Source organism: Alosa pseudoharengus, unplaced genomic scaffold (genome assembly GCF_046254945.1).
Source record: "Alosa pseudoharengus isolate Yale_2024_CS ecotype anadromous, Long Island Sound unplaced genomic scaffold, YU_APseudo_1.1 YU_APseudo_1.1_scf_21, whole genome shotgun sequence".
Taxonomy (NCBI): Eukaryota; Metazoa; Chordata; class Actinopteri; order Clupeiformes; family Clupeidae; genus Alosa; species Alosa pseudoharengus.
Genome location: NW_027468674.1, coordinates 8,807,511 through 8,824,269, shown reverse-complemented (window position 1 = coordinate 8,824,269; position 16,759 = coordinate 8,807,511). Strand labels below are relative to the sequence as shown.

At 38.6% G+C, this 16,759-nt stretch overlaps 1 long non-coding RNA gene across 1 annotated transcript; it reads left to right on the top strand.

The window, feature by feature from the left end:
* Positions 1–10,843: 10,843 nt before the first annotated feature.
* Positions 10,844–13,213, top strand: LOC143137557 (uncharacterized). The gene is made up of 3 exons (XR_012990018.1): positions 10,844–10,993; positions 11,738–11,787; positions 12,814–13,213. It is a non-coding gene; the product is annotated as an uncharacterized LOC143137557 (long non-coding RNA).
* The last annotated feature ends 3,546 nt before the right edge of the window (positions 13,214–16,759 follow it).

Here is a 16,759-nt window from a genome sequence, read left to right as displayed (position 1 = left end):
TTCAATGTATATGCATGAAAATTGCTGTGAGTGATTGGGACAGTGTCCTGACTAATGGTATCAAGTCTTGTTATGTTAACTCAAAGCATCACCTAGATGTTTGTCCACTTCCTGTTTGGTGGCTTCATCACCATATTTGATTGGCTGTCACGGGCAAACAAAAATTAAATTGAAAAATCTGATAAGTATCGTTTGTGCGGCTCGGGGAGAAGATCATCTCCGCCAAGTTCCATGAAAATCGGATGAAATTTCTGACCGCTGAAACTTTTCGTAGAGTTTGGACTAAATCCAATATGGCGGAGGTCCAATATGGCAGAAAGTGACGTAATAGGGGTCATTGAACTTAGGTCAGTCCATGGATTCCAACGATGCCTGATATGTGAAAATCGGACGCACCGTTCAATGGTCACATGCGTGAATGCAATCCAGGTTCGACCCATTGGTGGCGCTAGAGTGTGGGGCATAGAGTTCTGGAAATTGGTGAGAGTGATCATGGGACAGTGCTGAATCAGTGTGCCAAATTTCATAACTTTAGACCCAGCGGTTCAATTTTTGGCCAGATTTTGACCTGTTGGTGGCGCTAGATGGCTGGGTTTAGAGGTCCGTAAATGAGTGTGAATGGTCAGTGGAGTGTCCCGAAACTTTCTGCCAAAAAATCTGCACTTTTTAGCCAGGCGTTCTATGGGCTGCCATAGACTCCAATGGCAGATGTGTAATAATAATAATAGGAAAAGCTAGTAACTCAATGGGTGCCTTCGCAGCTTCGCTGCTTGGCCCCCAATAATAGGAAAAGCTAGTAACTCAATGGGTGCCTTCGCAGCTTCGCTGCTTGGCCCCCAATAATAATAATAGGAAAAACTACTAAAACAATGGGTGCCTTCGCAGCTTCGCTGCTAGGCCCCCAAATATAACCGCAAGCGGTGATTTACGGGGTCCGAGCAAAACGAACATGATGGCATAGCTTTTTAGTTTTACATATGCTTTGATTGTTTGGGCACAATTGTTCAAAAGAAACGTGATCGGATTTCGGTTATCGGATTTCAGTTACCGGATTTCAGCTATCGGATTGGATCAAATCTTGAAAATGGGTTGTTCAAAGGGAAACAAGGATCCTGAAATTGGATTAGATCACATAATCTATTCTTGGTTTTGATCTGGATAAAACCTTCACTTTGTGTCGTTCAAAACTTTTGAGTTGGATTGGAATAAATTTGATGCATAAAATTAGGATTACCCTGTGCTGTAACATTATAGTGTGCTAACCTCCACAACCCAACAGTATTCTAACAATACTTGATTCTACAGGACTATTTGTTTGTTGTGGATAAGATGAAGGGTTTGATAATGGAAGGCAGTGTTTCCCACAGAATTGAATTGTATTTGTGGTGGTGGGTTCTGTGTCGGAGTCAATAAGATAAACAGCGTATAATTATACAGTTATACTTGCCTTGCACTATAAGTCCATATTGACAAGTAGCTGTAATGCTGTAATGTTATAGTGTGCTAACCTCCACAACCCAACAGCATTCTATTCTAGTATGCTAACCTCCACAACCCAACAGTATTTTAACACTAATGCTTCAGGTGGGATTTGAACACTCAACATAAGGATGACCAGTACAAGGCATTATCCCACTAAGCCACTGTCAATTCTACATCTTTGCCAGTCACATTCACATGGTGAAAATGTGTATTGGTAAACACACAAGAAAAACTCCAAGTATACATTTGACAATAAAATGAAGGGCTTTCCTGAAAGAGAACACCTGAAAACGTTTGGAAATTCTGGGACAATTAGACATTTGTAGAGAAGAACAGTAATGGATGAAATATAAATATGATAGACTTAATGATGAAGGAAAAATAGTAAACAAAGAAGTTCCCCTATATGTCTTCGAGTGTGTCGGCATTCTGATTCTTGGCAACTAATGAGTGTGAATGTTGATTGCCTGATGTCATTCAGGTGCTGTTAAATGGTGTGACTCTTCAATAACCAATAGCATGTGCATATTGAGCCTAAAGCTCTAGCAGGATTCGAACTCTCAACCTAACAAACACCAGCACTAGACATTATCCCACTCTGCCACTGACAATCATACACATTCAGCAGTCACATTCAAATGGTGAAAATGTGTGTTGGTAAACACACAAGAAAAACTCCAAGTATACATTTGACAATAAAATGAAGGGCTTTCCTGAAAGAGTACACCTGAAAACTTTTGGATATTCTGGGGCAATTAGACATTTATAGAGAAGAACAGTAATGGATGAAATATAAATATGATAGACTTAATGATGAAGAAAAAATAGTAAACAAAGAAGTTCCCCTATATGTCATAGAGTGTGTCGGCATTCTGATTCTTGGCAACTAATGAGTGTGAATGTTAATTGTCTGATGCCATTCAGGTGCTGTTCAATAGTGTGAATCTTCAATAACCAATAGCATGTGCATCTTGAGCCTAAAGCTCTAGCAGGATTCAAACTCTCAACCTAACAAACACCAGCACTAGACATTATCCCACTCTGCCACTGACAATCATACACGTTCAGCAGTCACATTCAAATGGTGAAAATGTGTGTTGGTAAACACACAAGAAAAACTCCAAGTATACATTTGACAATAAAATGAAGGGCTTTCCTGAAAGAGTACACCTGAAAACTTTTGGATATTCTGGGGCAATTAGACATTTATAGAGAAGAACAGTAATGGATGAAATATAAATATGATAGACTTAATGATGAAGGAAAAATAGTGAACAAAGAAGTTCCCCTATATGTCATAGAGTGTGTCGGCATTCTGATTCTTGGCAACTAATGAGTGTGAATGTTAATTGTCTGATGTCATTCAGGTGCTGTTCAATAGTGTGAATCTTCAATAACCAATAGCATGTGCATCTTGAGCCTAAAGCTCTAGCAGGATTCGAACTCTCAACCTAACAAACACCAGCACTAGGCATTATCCCACTCTGCCACTGACAATCATACATATTCAGCAGTCACATTCAAATGGTGAAAATGTGTGTTGGTAAACACACAAGAAAAACTCCAAGTATACATTTGACAATAAAATGAAGGGCTTTCCTGAAAGAGTACACCTGAAAACTTTTGGATATTCTGGGGCAATTAGACATTTATAGAGAAGAACAGTAATGGATGAAATATAAATATGATAGACTTAATGATGAAGGAAAAATAGTAAACAAAGAAGTTCCCCTATATGTCATAGAGTGTGTCGGCATTCTGATTCTTGGCAACTAATGAGTGTGAATGTTAATTGTCTGATGTCATTCAGGTGCTGTTCAATAGTGTGAATCTTCAATAACCAATAGCATGTGCATCTTGAGCCTAAAGCTCTAGCAGGATTCGAACTCTCAACCTAACAAACACCAGCACTAGGCATTATCCCACTCAGCCACTGACAATCATACACATTGAGCAGTCACACAGTCAAATGGTGAAAATGTGTGTTGGCAAACACACAACATCAAGAAAATTCCTAGCATACATTTGACAATAGAATTAAGGGCTTTATAAAAAAGAGTACATATCTGAAAATGTGCACTGTTAATGGTATCCACCTAATGATGGTTGTATGGTTGTTATCCAAGAAAAAAAAAATTACTCATATAGGAATATAGGTGATATAGGAGAAATGGGCTGAGTGGTCGAACTTTATTGGCCTATATCTCTGAAATGGAACAACGTATCCAAATTCTTTTGATAACTTTTGTGAGGCTTAGTCTAAACATTGTCTGTGAGAATTTTGGTGAAGATTTGATAATTTTTGAAGCCTGTGAAACTTTTTATGATGTTTGGCTTTTCTCTGAAATTGTGGCAAAAGTAAACATTTTTAGAGCATAAGACCAGGGTGAAAAAGATGCATCTGAATGTAGAGATTAATATGATGAAAGAATTTTGAGTCTAGGTGAATCTGGTAAGGAGAAATAAGCGTTTTTGACAAGAGCGCCACCTTTGGGTGCAGTACCCCAAATTTGGGTTATGGGTAGTGGGGGGTACTGGTAACAATACTTGAAAATGTCAAGTTTCTAGGACTTACGGTTTATAGGAATATAGGTGATCTAGGAAAAAAGGCCTAAGTGGTCTAACTTTATTGGCCTATATCTCTGAAATGGAACAAAATATCAAAATTCTGAGCGATAACTTTTGTGAGGCTTGGTCTAAACATTGTCTGTGAGAATTTTGGTGAAGATTCGATTATTTTTGAAGAGTGTGAAACTTTTTATAATGTTTGGCTTTTCCATGAAATTGTGGAAAAAGTAAACATTTGTAGACCATAAGACCAGGGCCAAAAAGATGCATCTGAGTTTAGAGATTAATATTCTGAAAGAATTTTGAGTCTAGGTGAATCTGGTAAGGAGAAATAAGCATAATTAACTTATTTTTTCAATAGCGCCACCTTTGGGTGCAGTACCCCAAATTTTGGGTTATGGGTAGAGGGGGGTACTGGTAACCATACCTGAAAATTTCAAGAGTTTTGGAGTTACGGTTTAGGCTGCAGTATGACTTTTACAGAATTTTGGCCAAAAAATGAACGGTACAGAAACAATAGGGTTCCTGCAGCTACGCTGCTCGGACCCCTAATAATAATAATAAATATAACCGCAAGCGGTGATTTACGGGGTCCGAGCAAAACAAACATGAGGTAGCATAGCTTTTTAGTTTTACATATGCTTTGATTGTTTGGGCACAATTGTTCAAAAGAAATGTGATCGGATTTCGGTGATCGGATTTCAGTTACCGGATTTCGGCTATCGGATTGGATCAAATCTTGAAAATGGGTTGTTCAAAAGGAAACAAGGATCCTGAAATTGGATTAGATCACATAATCTATTCTTGGTTTTGATCTGGATAAAACCTTTGTGTTGTTCAAAACTTTTGAGTTAGATTGGAATAAATTTGATCCATAAAATTAGGATTACCCTGTGCTGTAACGTTATAGCGTGCTAACCTCCACAACCCAAGAGTATTCTAACAATACTTGATTCTACAGGACTATTTATTTGTTGTGGATAAGATGAAGGGTTTGATAATGGAAGGCAGTGTTTCCCACAGAATTGAATTGCATTTGTGGTGGTGGGTTCTGTGTTGGAGTCAATAAGATAAATAGCCTATAATTATACAGTTATACTTGCCTTGCACTACAAGTCCATATTGACAAGTAGCTGTAATGCTGTAATGTTATAGTGTGCTAACCTCCACAACAATCTATTCTAGTATGCTAACCTCCACAAGCCAACAGTATTTGAACACTAATGCTTCAGGTGGGATTTGAACTCTCAACCTAAGGATGACCAGTACAAGGCATTATCCCACTAAGCCACTGTCAATCCTACATCTTTGCCAGTCACATTCACATGGTGAAAATGTGTATTGGTAAACACACAAGAAAAACTCCAAGTATACATTTGACAATAAAATGAAGGGCTTTCCTGAAAGAGTACACCTGAAAACTTTTGAATATTCTGGGGCAATTAGACATTTATAGAGAAGAACAGTAATGGATGAAATATAAATATGATAGACTTAATGATGAAGGAAAAATAGTAAACAAAGAAGTTCCCCTATACGTCATAGAGTGTGTCGGCATTCTGATTCTTGGCAACTAATGAGTGTGAATGTTAATTGCCTGATGTCATTCAGGTGCTGTTCAATGGTGTCAATCTTCAATAACCAATAGCATGTGCATCTTGAGCCTCAAGCTCTAGCAGGATTCGAACTCTCAACCTAACAAACACCAGCACTAGGCATTATCCCACTCAGCCACTGACAATCATACACATTGAGCAGTCACATTCAAATGGTGAAAATGTGTGTTGGTACACACAAGAAAAACTCCAAGTATACATTTGACAATAAAATGAAGGGCTTTCCTGAAAGAGTACACCTGAAAACTTTTGGATATTCTGGGGCAATTAGACATTTGTAGAGAAGAACAGTAATGGATGAAATATAAATACGATAGACTTAATGATGAAGGAAAAATAGTAAACAAAGAAGTTCCCCTATATGCCATAGAGTGTGTCAGCATTCTGATTCTTGGCAACTAATGAGTGTGAATGTTAATTGCCTGATGTCATTCAGGTGCTGTTCAATGGTGTGAATCTTCAATAACCAATAGCATGTGCATCTTGAGCCTAAAGCTCTAGCAGGATGCAAACTCTCAACCTAACAAACACCAGCACTAGGCATTATCCCACTGAGCCACTGACAATCCTACATATTAGGCAGTCACATTCACATGGTGAAAATGTGTGTTGGCAAACACACAACATCAAGAAAATTCCTAGCATACATTTGACAATAGAATTAAGGGCTTTATAAAAAAAGAGTACAGATCTGAAAATGTGTACTGTTAATGGTATCCACCTAATGATGGTTGTATGGTTGTTATTCAAGAAAAAAAAATACTCATATAGGAATATAGGTGATCTAGAAAAAAAGGCCTAAGTGGTCTAACTTTATTGGCCTACATCTCTGAAATGGAACAAAATATCAAAATTCTGAGCTACGCTGCTCGGACCCCTAATAAAACTTAAGAACAATAAGTGTGCTTGCAAGCACACTTAATTATACAGTTATACTTGCCTTGCACGACAAGTCCTGACTAGCAGCTGTAACGTTATAGTGTGCCAACCTCCACAACCCAACAGTATTCTTAACAGTATTCTATTCTAGTATGCTAACCTCCACAACCCAACTGAAGGAACTGTAGGGGGCGATGTGGGTCGAGGTAGAGTGAGTGTGTGGCGAGCAGGCAGAGCCTCGGTCAGAAGGCTCAATGGTATGGAGTGATGACACGGAGATGGCAGGTTTCGGTGCAACACAAGTTAACTTTATTTGAGTTTCAATTCATCTGTTCTTTTGTTCTTTACTTGTATGTGTGCTGCATCAAAGAGGAAACAAACAGAAAATGGAGTAATCAGTGAAATGGGGTAAATCAGTACAGATCCCAACTCACAAACAAACCAATAGGCCTTTATCACGGCAGCAGAAGCAGGGCTGTTAACTTTCCTGTTAGCAGGCAAACCACAGGTGTTCCTAAAGACATTAACGAGGCCTTTGGTTGAAGTAACTGTGGCCGAATCTGACACTTAATTAGAAACACCTGTGCTCAAACAGAAGCAGGGCTGTTCACTTCCTGCTTCGGCTGCCGTGATAAAGGCCTATTGACATTTGAACAATAAACTGAAATCATATGGCTATATAAGGTACAACTAAACAATACTTGACATCCCAAGTCAACCAACATCACCTAATCATCTCTCACATGGGACTCCAACACACCAAACCAACAAACAAAGACATTAACTTTACACATGATGGCAGAGCTACTCTACAAACTGATAAACATCACAAAAGTCATAGTGAGGGTGATTAAAGTGATGACTTACGTTAACTCAAAGACGCACACAGAGCAGGACACACTGGAGTGCTGGGTTGAGATGAACAAAAGAGCGAACTGAGGGCGAGCAAACAATTTATCCTGGTCTGAGCCCCTGCTCCGGAGCTACAGGGTTTCCCAGCAGGTAAACTTTGGAAAGATTTGCAAAGATTTGGAAAAGATTTTTGAAAGACTACAGTCTCAGACCCTCTTACATCTAAAGACAAGTAGTAGAGTTTTAAGTCACAGACTATGATTTTGCAATGACTAGGGATCTTGCAGGGTCACTATTTACAAGACTGCAACACGATTCCTTTAAATTATTACCCATTGTGCAATAGATAAACAGGAACTGAAAATTATAGCCTACTAAACTCAAAGTCGTATTTTCGTGTTTCTGCAGCATTGTTTCATGCGTGACATCCTTAACCGATATAGAGTTGTTCTGTCAAGTGGAAGAGCCGACTAAATATGTATAAGAAATGACAAATATTATAAGAATAACAAATAATTATAGGCTACAGCTTATAATTATACAGTAATACTTGCCTTGCACTACAAGTCCATATTGACAAGTAGCTGTAATGTCATAGTGTGTTAACCTCCACAACCCAACAGCATTCTATTGTAGTATGCTAACATCCACAACCCACTAATGCTTCAAGTGGGATTTGAACTCTCAACCTAAGGATCACCAGTAAAAGGCATTATCCCACTGAGCCACTGTCAATCCTACATATTGGCCAGTCACATTCACATGGTGAAAGTGTGTATTGGTAAACACACAACAAGAAAAACTCCAAACATGGAGGGGCAATTAGACATTTGTAGAGATGAACTCTAATAGATGAAATATAAATATGATAGACTTAATGATGAAGGAAAAATAGTAAACAAAGAAGTTCCCCTAAATGTCGTGTCTCGGCATTCTGATTCTTGGCAACTAATGACTGTGTATGTTGATTGCCTGATGTCATTCAGGTGCTGTTCAATGGTGTGAATCTTCAATAACCAATAGTATTCGAGCTAGAGCCTAAAGCACTACCGGGGATTCGAACCCTCAACCTAACAAACACCAGCACTAGGCATTATCCCACTGAGCCACTGACAATCCTACATATTGGGTAGTCACATTCACATGGTGAAAATGTGTGTTGGTAAACACACAAGAAAAACTCCAAGTATACATTTGACAATAAAATGAAGGGCTTTCCTGAAAAAGTACACCTGAAAACTTTTGGATATTCTGGGGCAATTAGACATTTATAGAGAAGAACAGTAATGGATGAAATATAAATATGATAGACTTAGTGATGAAGGAAAAATAGTAAACAAAGAAGTTCCCCTATATGCCATAGAGTGTGTCGGCATTCTGATTCTTGGCAACTAATGAGTGTGAATGTCAATTGCCTGATGTCATTCAGGTGCTGTTCAATGGTGTGAATCTTCAATAACCAATAGCATGTGCATATTGAGCATAAAGCTCTTGCAGGATTCGAACTCTCAACCTAACAAACACCAGCACTAGGCATTATCCCACTCTGCCACTGACAATCATACACATTCAGCAGTCACATTCAAATGGTGAAAATGTGTGTTTGTAAACACACAAGAAAAACTCCAAGTATACATTTGACAATAAAATGAAGGGCTTTCCTGAAAGAGTACACCTGAAAACTTTTGGATATTCTGGGGCAATTAGACATTTGTAGAGAAGAACACTAATGGATGAAATATAAATATGATAGACTTAATGATGAAGGAAACATAGTAAACAAAGAAGTTCCCCTAAATGTCAGTGTCTCAGCATTCTGATTCTTGGCAACTAATGACTGTGTAAGTTGATTGCCTGATGTCATTCAGGTGCTGTTCAATGGTGTGAATCTTCAATAACCAATAGCATATGCAGGTTGAGCCTAAAGCTCTACCAGGATTCGAACTCTCAACCTAACAAACACCAGCACTCTGCATTATCCCACTGAGCCACTGACAATCCTACATATTGGGTAGTCACATTCACATGGTGAAAATGTGTGTTGGCAAACACACAACATCAAGAAAATTCCTAGCATACATTTGACAATAGAATTAAGGGCTTTATAAAAAAGAGTACAGATCTGAAAATGTGCATTGTTAATGGTATCCACCTAATGATGGCTGTATGCTTGTTATCCAAGAAAAAAAAATACTCATATAGGAATATAGGTGATATAGGATAAATAGGCTGAGTGGTCAAACTTTATTGGCCTATATCTCTGAAATGGAACAACATATCCAAATTATTTTGATAACTTTTGTGAGGCTTTGTCTAAACATTGTCTGTGAAAATTTTGGTGAAGATTTGATAATTTTTGAAGCCTGTGAAACTTTTTATGATGTTTGGCTTTTCTCTGAAATTGTGGCAGAAGTAAACATTTTTAGAGCATAAGACCAGGGTGAAAAAGATGCATCTGAATGTAGAGATTAATATGATGAAAGAATTTTGAGTCTAGGTGAATCTGGTAAGGAGAAATAAGCGTTTTTGACAAGAGCGCCACCTTTGGGTGCAGTACCCCAAATTTGGGTTATGGGTAGTGGGGGGTACTGGTAACAATACTTGAAAATGTCAAGTTTCTAGGACTTACGGTTTATAGGAATATAGGTGATCTAGGAAAAAAGGCCTAAGTGGTCTAACTTTATTGGCCTATATCTCTGAAATGGAACAAAATATCAAAATTCTGAGCGATAACTTTTGTGAGGCTTGGTCTAAACATTGTCTGTGAGAATTTTGGTGAAGATTCGATTATTTTTGAAGAGTGTGAAACTTTTTATAATGTTTGGCTTTTCCATGAAATTGTGGAAAAAGTAAACATTTGTAGACCATAAGACCAGGGCCAAAAAGATGCATCTGAGTTTAGAGATTAATATTCTGAAAGAATTTTGAGTCTAGGTGAATCTGGTAAGGAGAAATAAGCATAATTAACTTTTTTTTTCAATAGCGCCACCTTTGGGTGCAGTACCCCAAATTTTGGGTTATGGGTAGAGGGGGGTACTGGTAACCATACCTGAAAATTTCAAGAGTTTTGGAGTTACGGTTTAGGCTGCAGTATGACTTTTACAGAATTTTGGCCAAAAAATGAACGGTACAGAAACAATAGGGTTCCTGCAGCTACGCTGCTCGGACCCCTAATAATAGGAAAAACTACTAACTCAATGGGTGCCTTCGCAGCTTCGCTGCTAGGCCCCCAATAATGATCGGGCCTCTGTACACATGCATCTGTAGGCCTAGATGTTTATAATAACTATTAACTGTAATGCTTAGAGTAGCATGACAATTTGTCTACACACATTTCAAACCTCCTTTCCCAACGTTCTCTCTGTTCCCTGTTGACATGATATGTATAGATGAGCTACCAAGATGACTGTCTTGCTTGATTGTTATGAATGTGAGCTTGAATGATTTACACTATCTCACGTTGTAGAGGGATGCTTGCATTGAAGATGCCAAAAAAGCAGCAGGCATAACTGCTAGAAACGCAAAGGATATCGTGACAGAGAACTTCCTGTGTACTGGCGGGATTAATCCTGAGACAGATCATGTGGCATGTAAAGGTATGCTGAATTCATCTTCCTCTGTAACACACACACACACACACACTCACAGACAGACAGACAGACACACACACACACACACACATGCACACACACACACTTACAGACAGACAGACAGACACACACAAACACACACATGCACGCACACACACACACACACAGACAGAACAACAGACAGACAGACACACACACACACAAACACACTCACACACACACATGCACACACTCACAGACAGACAGACAGACAGACAGACACACGCACACACACATACACACACACACACACACACATTAAACTTGTGAGTGCGAAACAGAGTCAGATATCTATGACCACTGAGTCTTCACCAGCTGCTTAATTGACCTTTCGCCAGGAGTGTTTAGCCACGCCCTCAGCAGGTTCTCTAAATTCTCTCTATTGTTGGCATTCTAACATTGGGAACTGAAAGAAAAGTACCAAAAACACAGTGCAGAAAATCAATGATGTACTGTGGAATAATCATTCATTCCTACCTGATATTGGCGTTCTGATTGGTTAGATTACCTGTCAATCAAACTCTGGCAAAAGGTCAATTATGGAAGCTATCCACGATCCTACGTTATACTTCATTGGTTGTGAATCACTTTTGTTTCCTGACATCCATTAAGTGCAAAACAATAAACATTGTCACATCACTTAAAGATGTTGCTCATGGACTTACCTGTTTGTTTGTTTTTCTTTTTTATTTATTTGTTTGTTTTGCACAGGTGATTCTGGAGGAGCACTGTTTAAGGAACAGTATTACCGCACAGTACAGGTTAGAATATATTGCCATATATGCATCTCTAGATTATTCCAGATGTGGTATAAGCATCTCTCAAGTTAACAGTGTGGATTCCAATGTTTGATAAATGACTGGTTAGTTCTGCTTGGTATCGTTTATGTTGTTGTTGTTTGAGAATTGACTGGTTAGTTCTGCTTGGTATCGTTTATGTTGTTGTTGTTTGAGAAATGACTGGTTGGTTCTGCTTGGTATCGTTTATGTTGTTGTTGTTTGAGAAATGACTGGTTGGTTCTGCTTGGTATCGTTTATGTTGTTGTTGTTTGAGAAATGACTGGTTAGTTCTGCTTGGTATCGTTTATGTTGTTGTTGTTTGAGAAATGACTGGTTGGTTCTGCTTGGTATCGTTTATGTTGTTGTTGTTTGAGAAATGACTGGTTAGTTCTGCTTGGTATTGTTTATGTTGTTGTTGTTTGAGAAATGACTGGTTGGTTCTGCTTGGTATCGTTTATGTTGTTGTTGTTTGAGAAATGACTGGTTGGTTCTGCTTGGTATTGTTTATGTTGTTGTTTGAGAAATTACTGGTTGGTTCTGCTTGGTATCGTTTATGTTGTTGTTGTTTGAGAAATGACTGGTTGGTTCTGCTTGGTATTGTTTATGTTGTTGTTTGAGAAATGACTGGTTGGTTCTGCTTGGTATCGTTTATGTTGTTGTTGTTTGAGAAATGACTGGTTGGTTCTGCTTGGTATTGTTTATGTTGTTGTTTGAGAAATGACTGGTTGGTTCTGCTTGGTATTGTTTTTGTTGTTGTTGTTTGAGAAATGACTGGTTGGTTCTGCTTGGTATTGTTTATGTTGTTGTTTGAGAAATGACTGGTTGGTTCTGCTTGGTATTGTTTATGTTGTTGTTGTTTGAGAAATGACTGGTTGGTTCTGCTTGGTATTGTTTATGTTGTTGTTGTTTGAGAAATGACTGGTTGGTTCTGCTTGGTATTGTTTTTGTTGTTGTTGTTGTTTGTATGTTTTGGATGTGTTACCTGACTGATTGCTTCTCCCTTTAAAGGTTGGAGTTGTGAGCTGGGGTGTGGAGGATATCTGCAAGGATGAAGGCAAGACTGTTGTTAATTCCCGTGAACACACTAGAGACTTTCACATTAACCTCTTTAAAATGCAGCCATTCTTGAAGAAGTATCTGGGAGATGATACAAAGGATTATGCACCACTCACTTTTATAGAGTAGAATTTCCATGTCTTATGTGATTGCAATGTTTTTCTCTGCATGTCATGCTTTTAGTAGCAAAATACTGATTGTTACACAAAGTTGAGATTTTTTATTCAAAGTTTCTAATATCTATTCTTAAAACATTTCATGAAAACATTTATTGCTTTACTAGTTAGTTTCAATTTGTTCATATCATATGTCTATGGTGAAATTCAATTAAAGACCACAGTGAGTAAATGTCTGGTATTGTCTTTTATGAGGTCATTCATTTGGAAACAAATTACCATAAAATTATATATATTTTTTTATTATTTATTTATACTTTTTAAGTGACGCCTCAATCCAAAGCTACTTACAGAGATTGCAAGGACAGTTTCACGATAACTGCCTTGTTCAGGGGTACAAAGGTGGCACCAGGGACTAAAGTCCAATCAAAAGTCACAACAACAAATCAAAAGTCACAACAACATATCGCAAAACACAATGGTAAAACTGAACATACACAACCAGTGTGCTTATGTGTGAAGTGTGTGTGCCAGAATGTTTGCCCGACCTATATTTACCCTGTTAGAATGGGTGAGATAGGGCCAAGCCATTTCAGAAGTGGGTTTCCTTTTCATTCTTGACCTACACTGAGGTTGTCTACATATATTAACTTTAATTTCATTTGAACATCTCTGGTCTATTGCCTGAAGTTATTTTATTTTATTTTGTTAATTTAAAGGTAAAATTTAAGTTAAAATAGTTATAAACAATGGGCAAAGAGAAATAACAGATAAAATACCTAAATAAGTATTATTAAATAATCTCTTGAACTGCCCTATGCATGTTTTCCCAAATATAATAATTGCCATTACAGTTCCAAAATATACGCATATTTGTCCAGTTTGTTGTTGCACTTTCTACTGAGAGGGTACATTTATTAGGGCCCGAGCACCGAGAGGTGCGAAGCCCTATTGTTTTTGAAAGGATTATTATTATTAGGGCCCGAGCACCCGAAGGGCGCAAGGCCCTATTGTTTTTGTAAGGATTATTAGGGCCCGAGCACCGAAGGGCGCAAGGCCCTATTGTTTTTGTAAGGATTATTATTATTATTAGGGCCCGAGCACCGAAGGGCGCAAGGCCCTATTGTTTTTGTAAGGATTATTATTATTATTATTATTATTATTATTATTATTAGGGCCCGAGCACCGAAGGGCGCAAGGCCCTATTGTTTTTGTAAGGATTATTATTATTATTATTATTATTATTATTATTATTATTATTAGGGCCCGAGCACCGAAGGGCGCAAGGCCCTATTGTTTTTGTAAGGATTATTATTATTATTATTATTATTATTATTATTATTATTATTATTGTTATTCCACTTTTTTGCTTTCCTGTTTTTGAGGTGGTTAACATGGTCGAAAATTCTTGAAATTTGGCACACACGTCAGGTGTCACGCAACGCAGTTAGGTACAAGAGCTTGACCCCGGGCGTGGCCCAGGGACTCGCTAGCGCCCCCTTAGGTGACTGATCCCGTGGTTGGCAAATATTTTGAGGTGGTTAACGTAATCGAAAAGTCTTGAAATTTGGCACACACATCATGTGTCACACAAAGCAGCTAGGTAAAAATGCTTGGCCCCGCGCATGGCCCAGAGACTCGCCAGCGCCCCCTTACGCCCCCTTAGATGACTGATCCCGTGGTGGGCATATACTTTCAGCTACACACACCAAATTTGGTAGGTGTTTGTATCTCCCCAAGATGAACGACTTTCGTATGTACAATGCATTAGCCACGCCCAACAGGAAGTGAGGTATTTGGGATTTTGTGCAGACTAATATGTGATGAAATATGTGATGAATCATGATGCCAAAGGAGGTGCTTCCCATGGGTGAAAACGCATGAAATTTGGCACACACATCAAGTGATACAGTGAATAGACAGGGATAAAAGCTTGGCACCGGGCGTTGCCCAGGAACTCCATAGCGCCCCCTTATGTCACTGTGACTTGTGGTTGGCATATAGTTTTAGATACACACACCAAATTTGGTGGGTGTATGTAACTCCCAAAAACAAACAACTTTTGTATTAACATGCCATTAGCCACGCCCACAGGAAGTGAGGTAATTGAGATTTTGTGCGTTGTGGACATGATCAATTTTAACGTACTCCTCCTAGACGGTTGATCCGATTCATGTCAAAGTTGGTATACATGACGCCGAGATGTTCCTGATTATAAATTGTGAAGCCTTTTTTTGATATGTTGTAATTTGACGAAATGGCGAAATTGTTTATTTTAATACCCTTCCACATAAGCAATAAATGTGTCATAATTCACCATGCATGGCTTGAAATGTTTTACATTTCACAGGTCATTGAAGACCATGTTAATGATAATATTTACATGCCCATAATTCATGTTTGGCATAGCGCCACCAACTGGCAAAAGAAAGAATGGCAATTACGCTGATGTCACATGATCAATTTGAACATACTGCTCCTAGACGGTTTGTCAGATTCATGTGAAATTTGGCAAACATTATGCCAAGATGTCGCTGATGTTAAATTGTGAAGGGATTTTTGATATGTTAAATATTTGATATGATTTTAATATCTCACCACACGAAAAGGAAATGTGTCATAAATCACAGTTCATTGAATGAATGGTCTGAAACTTCTCAGGTTAATAGATATCATGATTATGATGATATTCAGACACCCAATGAGCCTGCCTGGTATAGCGCCACCACCTGGCCAAGCAGGAAATGTGTCAGAAATGCTCTATGCTTTGAATAAATGGTCTGAAACTTCTCAGGTTAATAGATATTATGATTATGATGATATCCAGACACCCAATGGGCCTGCCTGGCATAGCGCCACCACCTGGTCAAGCAGGAAATGTGCCAGAAATGGACAATGCCTTAAGTGATTGATCTGAAAGATTACACAAATTTTGGATATCATTATTGTGATGATATTCACATGTCTAATTTCCATGCCTAACATAGCGCCACCATCTGGCCATCCAAAAAGTGTATCAGAAATGTTCTTTGCTTAAAATGAATGGTCTGAAATTTCTCAGGTTAATATATATTATGATTATGATGACAACCAATGGGCCTGCCTTGCATTGCGCCCCCACCTGGCCAAGCAAGTACATGTGGCAGAAAATAAAGTACAAAAACAAATAGCACACGTATCAAATATGTACATTTCACAAATGCACCACGTCGGTTCTTTGTTGGATTCCGACATGTCACGGGTTGCGGCCCGCAGGTGCTCGGGCCCGCCATTGCCGCTTGCGGCTATATTTAGGGCCCGAGCACCGAAGGGCGCAAGGCCCTATTGTTTTTGTAAGGATTATTATTATTATTATTATTATTATTATTATTATTAGGGCCCGAGCACCGAAAGGGCGCAAGGCCCTATTGTTTTTGTAAGGATTATTATTATTATTATTATTTATTATTGTTATTCTACTTTTTTGCTTTCCTGTTTTTGAGGTAGTTAACATGGTCATAAACTCTTGAAATTTGGCACACGCGTCAGGTGTCACGCATCGCAGTTAGGTACAAGAGCTTGACCCCGGGCGTGGCCCAGGGACTCGCTAGCGCCCCCTTAGGTGACTGATCCCGTGGTTGGCATATATTTTGAGGTGGTTAACATAAACGAAAAGTCTTGAAATTTGACACACACATCAGGTGGTACAGTGAATAGACAGGGATAAAAGCTTGGCACCGGGCGTTGCCCAGGAACTCCATAGCGCCCCCTTACGTCACAGTGACTTGTGGTTGGCATATAGT